Here is a 6,635-nt window from a genome sequence, read left to right on the forward strand (position 1 = left end):
ATTTATGATATGAAGTGAAGGTAGTAAATAATTTTATAACTGTAAATGACTATATTTTTTTAAAAGATGACAGTTCTGAAATCAATAACCTAACTTTATGTCTTGTGGAACTAGCAAAATCAGAGCAAACTAAAATAGAAAAATGAATGAAATAATAAATATTAGAGTCGAGATAAATAAAAGAGAGAAGAGAAAACAATAGAATCAAGGAAACCAAAGAGTTGGTTCATTGATAAGATCACCAAAATTGACAAACCTCTAGCTAGACTACCAAAAAAAAAGAGAGAGAGAGAATAGACACAATTAACTAAAATTAAAAATAAAAGTAGAGACATTACTACCAACTTTACAAAAATTAAAAAATATATATATAAAAGAATACTATGAGCAATTGTACACCAATAAATTAGATAAACTAGATGAAACAGACAACTTCCTGGCAACAAACTGCCTAAAGCGAATTTATAAGAGATTTTTTAAAAGTCTCAACATAAGTATAACAAGTAAAGAGATTCAGTCAGTAATCAAAAACCTCCAAAGAAAAGTCCAGAACCAGATGACTTCGCTAGTTAATTCTACCAAATATGTTTGAAAGAATTAACACCAATCCTCAAAGTCTTCTAAAACTAGGAGAGAAGGGAATACTTCTTAACTCATTCTGTGAGGCCAGCATTACCCTTATATCAAAGCTAGATAACAACATCACATGCATAAAAAGATATTTAGAGACCAATACTCATTAAGAATATAAATGCAAAAATCCTCAGTAAAATACTAACAAACCAAATCCAACAGGATTTTAAAAGGTTTATACACCATGGCCAAGTGGGGCTTATCCTAGAAATGCATGTATAACTCAACAGCAACAAAAAATTTATCAATGTAATATACCACATAATTGAGACAAAGAGAGGCAAAAAACACATGATCATCTCATGAGACACAGACTAGGGATTTGGCAAATTCCAACACTCTTTCATAATGAAACCACTCAAAAACTAGTAATACAAGGGAACTTCCTTGACATGAAAAAAGGGCATCCATGAAAAGTCCAGAGTTAACATATTAATGGTGAAAGACTGAAAACTTTCCTCCTAAGATCAGGAACAAAACAAGGATGACTGCTTTCATTACTGCTTTCAACACTGTACTGGAAGTTTGAGCCAGAGTAAGTTTGGGGGAAAAAAAGTAAAGAAATAAAAAGCATTCGCATTGGAAAGAAAAAAAGTAAAACTATCTCTGTTCACAAATAACGTGATTTTATGTATACAGAATCCAAAAAAAATTCATGTGAAAGTTACTGTAGCTAATAAACAAATTCAGCGGTGTTTCAGGGTAAAAGATCAACATGCCAAACTTAATTGTGTTTCTATGCACCTGCCGTGAGCAACCTAAAGAGGAAATCAAGAAAAAAATTCCATTTCAGATAGCATCTAAAAGAATGAAACACCAAGGAATAAAGCTAAGCAAGGAGGTGAAAGGCTTGCATACTGAAAATTACAAAATATAGCTAAAAGAAATTAAAGACTGACCTGAATAAATAGAAAGACTTCTTGTGTTCATGAGTGGGGAGATTTAATATTGTTAAGTGGTCAATACTACCCCAAACAATCTACAAATGTAATGCAATCACTGTCAATTTTTTTTTTTTTTTACTGAAGAAACGGAAAAGCTGATCCTCAGATTCATATGGAATTGCAAGGGGCCCCAAGTAGCAAAAACAATCTCAAAAAAAAAAAAGAAGAAGAAGAAGAAGAAGAAGAAGAAGAAGAAGAACAAAGTTGAAAGACTTCCCAATTTCAAAACCTACTACACAGCTACTATAACAAACCTGCGTGGTGCTAGCATAAGGACAGACATATAAAGCAAAAGAATAGAATTGAGAGTCCATAAATAAACCCATACATCTATGGCTAAACAATTTTTGACAAAGGTGCCAATCCAGCAATGGATTAATATATATAAAAAGCACTTGAAACAGCATCTGAAACATAGTAAGTGTTGGCTATCATTACGTTTCAAAAGTATATGAACCCAAGGGAGGACTGTGGTGCGTTCTGTGGTCTGGCTCCTCACCATCCGACCCCACCATCGTCTAGTGAGCCTTTTTAAACAACAGATATTGGAGAAATAAAAACTACATTTTCCTTGCTCCTTTTGAAGTAACGTTCTAGATGTCGTCTAGATTTGGCCAATTAGTTGCACTAGCACTTAATTTTGAAGGCAAAGTGAGGAGGCCCTCTCTGCAAGCCACAGAGACTCACGTTTCTGTGTCAGCATTAGATGAGATTCCTGTGTGTGGTGCAAGGCAGATGCAAGCAGTGGTGTGCTAGGGCCAGCTTGTACCTGCTGGTGACAGCCCATTGGGAGCATGTCTTCACAACTCAACCTCAGAGATATTATGTTGATAACTTGAAACCAGCTGTGACGGGCATGTGTACACCATGGAAATCAGCAAATGCCACGAATCAGGCAGGGCTCCTCCCTGCCTCTCGAGAGCCCACTGTTACTAGTACACCACTGGTTTCAAGGCACCCTTTCTTATGGCCTATTCTGATCTAGCGCCTGAACAGTATCTCTGGAACCAATACTTAAGAAACGGAAATTCCTGGTACTTGAATCATAGCAAGGGTGATATGTTCTCAGAACCAAAGGTGGAGCCAGTAGCCTCCTGATTCTCTACCTTCCTCTTATGGCATGGGTACCAGCTCCCTCAGCAGGTCAGTTCTGTGGTGTTGTGGGAGTCATTCCCAGAGCGTCAGCCTACATTCCATTCTTCCAGCTCTTTAAATGATTTTGTAAGCAACTGGTTCTCTGTGTTAAATTTCCTGGGCAAAACTAGCCAGAGAGGTTTATGGTATCTGGGAACAAACCTCAACTGATACATGAAGATGAAGATGCCTTCACATAGTTTCTAAGATGCCTGCATCTACCCTTGGAGTGTTAGGGCACAGCAGGAAATAGCACATTCTAACATATTTATCTGAAGAGCAGTTAATGAAAGAACTGTCTAGACAGGTGTGGGTAGGAAAGAGAGATCAATAAGAATTGATGTGCTGGAGCCGGGTCATGTGGGCTCCTGAGAGATAATTGTTAAATTGTCAGAGATTTGGGAGCTCGTTAATTGCTGCCATTACTAAAATTATATTGAAAACAAAGGTGATGAATATAAAATGGATTATTTTCTAACTGTTTTACTACATTTTATTGATATCTATGCTTTTGAGGTTATTTACATCTGTATCTGTGTGGTGCAAATACTATGTAGTAGTGTGTGACTTGGCATAGAGACCTATGGAGAAACACTGCCTACACATAGAGAAGACCTGAAGGCGACCTTTACCATTAGTCCTTTCCTTCAGACCATGAACTTACAACGGCCCCCCCACCACCGACATTATCCAGTCCAAGCTCCTGAGGCTGGCCCTCCAGCCTGGGACAGCCAGCCCCTGGCACCTTCTCACATCATCGTATCTCATGCTCAGCCACCCTTCACTCAGCTCTAGAGAGCCAAGTGCGTTGGGCAGGTCCCACGTCTAGCCCAGCTACACCTGATCGTTTTTGCCCTGTCGAGAGGCCCAACCTCCCCCCTAGTCTTCACTTGCCCGAGTTCTCTGTGCGGTATGCATGTCCTCCAGGCTTCCACGAAGGGGCAGGGGCACACTAGGCCTGCTGTCTAGGAAAGGGAGGTTCAGGGAAGGCTGGTTATACGTAATGTTGGCTAGGCTGGCATCTGCACACCCTTAGGGCCAGTTTGGCGGGAACTAACCACGTTCCAGAAGGCCTCACCAGGGGAGGCGCCTCTCGTGCCGAGCGGCGGGCGGGACCTCGCGAGGTCGCCTCAGTCTCCGCAGCCCCGACTACCAGCCCGAGAGGGGCGCGCAGGCGGCAGGGCGGGCTTGGCGGGAAACGACCGCATGCAGCCCGAGTGCGCCGGCGCAGTGGCCATCCCGCGGTGCATTGCGGGAGAAGGGGCGGAGCGTCGTGCGGGAGCCTGAGCGCCTCAGCTGCTGTCGGGCAGGGCGGCTGGCTTCCCGGTGGGCTCTGAGGGAGAAGCGAGCAGCCATGCCGGCCCCAGACGCAGGCGCAGCGGGAGGCACAGGAGGCCAGAGGGGCCGTGATGGAAGCCGTGATGGTCAGGGCGGAAGCCGTGATGGTCAGGGCGACCCCAATGGCCAGGGTGGCGCGGGCGCAGCAGGTGGCGCTCGTGTGGCGGGTTCCAATGCTGGAAGCATTTCCTGTGTCCCTGCTCGAGGGCAAGGTGCAGAGCCTGTGCCTGCAGACAGAAGGCCAGGAATCCAACTAAATGAATTGTATCCTTTAAGAGTATCCAGCTTTGGCTAGGGAGGCCAGGGGAGACCAGAGAGGTATAAGGGGTGGGGCAGAGCAGGGTACAGGTAGGGGAGCAGGGCAGGGACCAATAACACCTGGAAGGGAAAGACCACAGGGGAGCAGGAGGAAGGCCAGGATGGCCTGAGGGGACAGGAGAGGGCGTATGGATGGCCTGAGAATGCAGGAGGTGGAGAAACAGGTCTGAGAGGGCAGAGGGAGTAGGCCAGGCTGAGGAGACTGAGTGCAGTAGACGTGGATGACCTGAGGGTCAGACTGAGGAGATGGACAGGGCCAGGGGCCAGGATCTGAGATGACTGGGTGCATGCGGGGATAGCCTGACAGCTGCCTGGGGGGAAGTGGCCCTAGAGGGTTAAGGAGGCTTGAGGGACAAGTAAAGCCAGTAGTGGATGATGCCTTAACCATTTCTCCTCCAGCACTCTCACAGTCCCTTTCCCGTCTCCCTTGGAGGCGGAGATTGCTCGAAGATCCTTGGCTCCTTATGAGGAACCCCACCAGCAGGCCATTCATAAGGAGTTCACAGTGAATGGCAGCCTCCTGATTGTGTCAGTTCTAGAAGGAGCTGGGGGGGTGGAGGTGTGGCGATAGGTGCTCAGATGGAGCAGCACTGTAATGGAGACAGGGAGACACCTAAGCATTAGGTCAAAAAAAGAGGGGCCGCTGGGCGTGGTGGCTCACGCCTGTAATCCTAGCACTCCGGGAGGCCGAGGTGGGAGGATCGCTCAAGGTCAGAAGTTCAAGACCAGCCTGAGCAAGAGTCTGTACTAAAAATAGAAAGAAATTAATTGGCCAACTAAAATTATATAGAAAAAATTAGTCGGGCATGGTGGCACATGCCTGTAGCCCCAGCTACTCGGGAGGCTGAGGCAGGAGGATTGCTTGCACCCAGGAGTTTGAGGCTGCTGTGAACTAGGCTGACGCCACGGCACTCCAGCCCGGGCAACAGAGCAAGACTCTGTCTCAAAAAAAAAAAAAAAAAAAAAGAAAAAGAAAAAGAAAAGAAAAGAAAAAGAAAAAAAAAGAGGGGCGGTGTACAGGGCGTAGGTAGGAGTTCTTATTGCTAACTTGGTTTTCATTTTCCCTCACTTTTAGTAGATGGACCGCTGAAGATGCTCATCTCCTCCGAATTTCCTTTATCTCCTTTCTTGACCAACTTTCTCTGATGTTGCGGACCATGAGGCGCTTTGGGCCCCTGTTGTGTCCTAACTCTCTGCCAGGAAAAGGGGGATGATATGCAACCTTGTGTCCCGAGCCAGACAATGCATCCTTTCCTAGGGCATTGATTCCTGGATTAATTGCCACTTTATTGTCAGAGCCTAACTTTTTGCCTATACTCTTCTTTCGGTGCTCGGGGCCCACTTGTTTTGTTTCCCTGTTGCTGGTGCAGGGAGATGAGTAAATATTTGTTATTGCAGAAAATAAAACTGAACTATGATTCTGTGTCAGACCTTCTTTTCAGCTACACAACCTTAATTTTCATCCTTTGTCCTAGGGTTGGAGGGGAGGTTCTGGGCTTCAGATACTGAAATAGTACAATGTAATTGAAGACAATTTAGGCAACGGAAGAAAATGAAAAGCATCGGGTCTTGCCATTTTGAAATTTATTATAGCTTTAAATTTGTATTTATACAGTAAATGCATAAAAATCATATGAATGGAGGCCAAGGCGGGCAGATTGCTCGAGGTCAGGAGTTCGAAACCAGCCTGAGCAAGAGCGAGACCCCGTCTCTACTATATATAGAAAGAAATTAATTGGCCAACTAACATATAGAAAAAATTAGCCGGGCATGGTGGCGCATGCCTGTAGTCCCAGCTACTCAGGAGGCTGAGGCAGCGGGATTGCTTGAGCCCAGGAGTTTGGGGTTGGTGTGAGCTAGGCTGACGCCACGGCACTCACTCTAGCCTGGGCAACAAATCGAGACTCTGTCTCAAAATATATATATATATATATATATATATATATATATATATATATATATATATATATCATATGAACGTATAGCTTAATTTTGTAATTTTAACATTACCTTTTTCCTGATTTTTTTTTTTTCGGTTGACATATAAGCTTTTCCTTTCAAAAATCCTTCACAAACTTAAAAGACTCTTGATCTACACTTCACAGTGGCTCTCCAGAAGATGTGCTCTCCCACCAGAATTCTGGTTTGCCAGTATCCTTGTCACCGTTGGGTTAACTTCCTGCCAAAATAAAATACTTATTTTGCGTGAGAAGAGGAAACATCACGGAAACACTAGAATCGGAAATCTGTGGCACACTTGCCTTATTC

At 44.3% G+C, this 6,635-nt stretch overlaps 1 long non-coding RNA gene across 1 annotated transcript; it reads left to right on the top strand.

Moving 5' to 3' along the window:
- The first annotated feature begins 3,941 nt into the window (after nt 1-3,941).
- On the top strand, nt 3,942-5,769 carry LOC105882039 (uncharacterized). The gene is made up of 3 exons (XR_012916373.1): nt 3,942-4,313; nt 4,767-4,895; nt 5,443-5,769. It is a non-coding gene; the product is annotated as an uncharacterized LOC105882039 (long non-coding RNA).
- Nucleotides 5,770-6,635: the final 866 nt, after the last annotated feature.

Source organism: Microcebus murinus, unplaced genomic scaffold, assembly GCF_040939455.1.
Source record: "Microcebus murinus isolate Inina unplaced genomic scaffold, M.murinus_Inina_mat1.0 scaf003_hap2_Mmur4.0, whole genome shotgun sequence".
NCBI lineage: Eukaryota > Metazoa > Chordata > Mammalia > Primates > Cheirogaleidae > Microcebus > Microcebus murinus.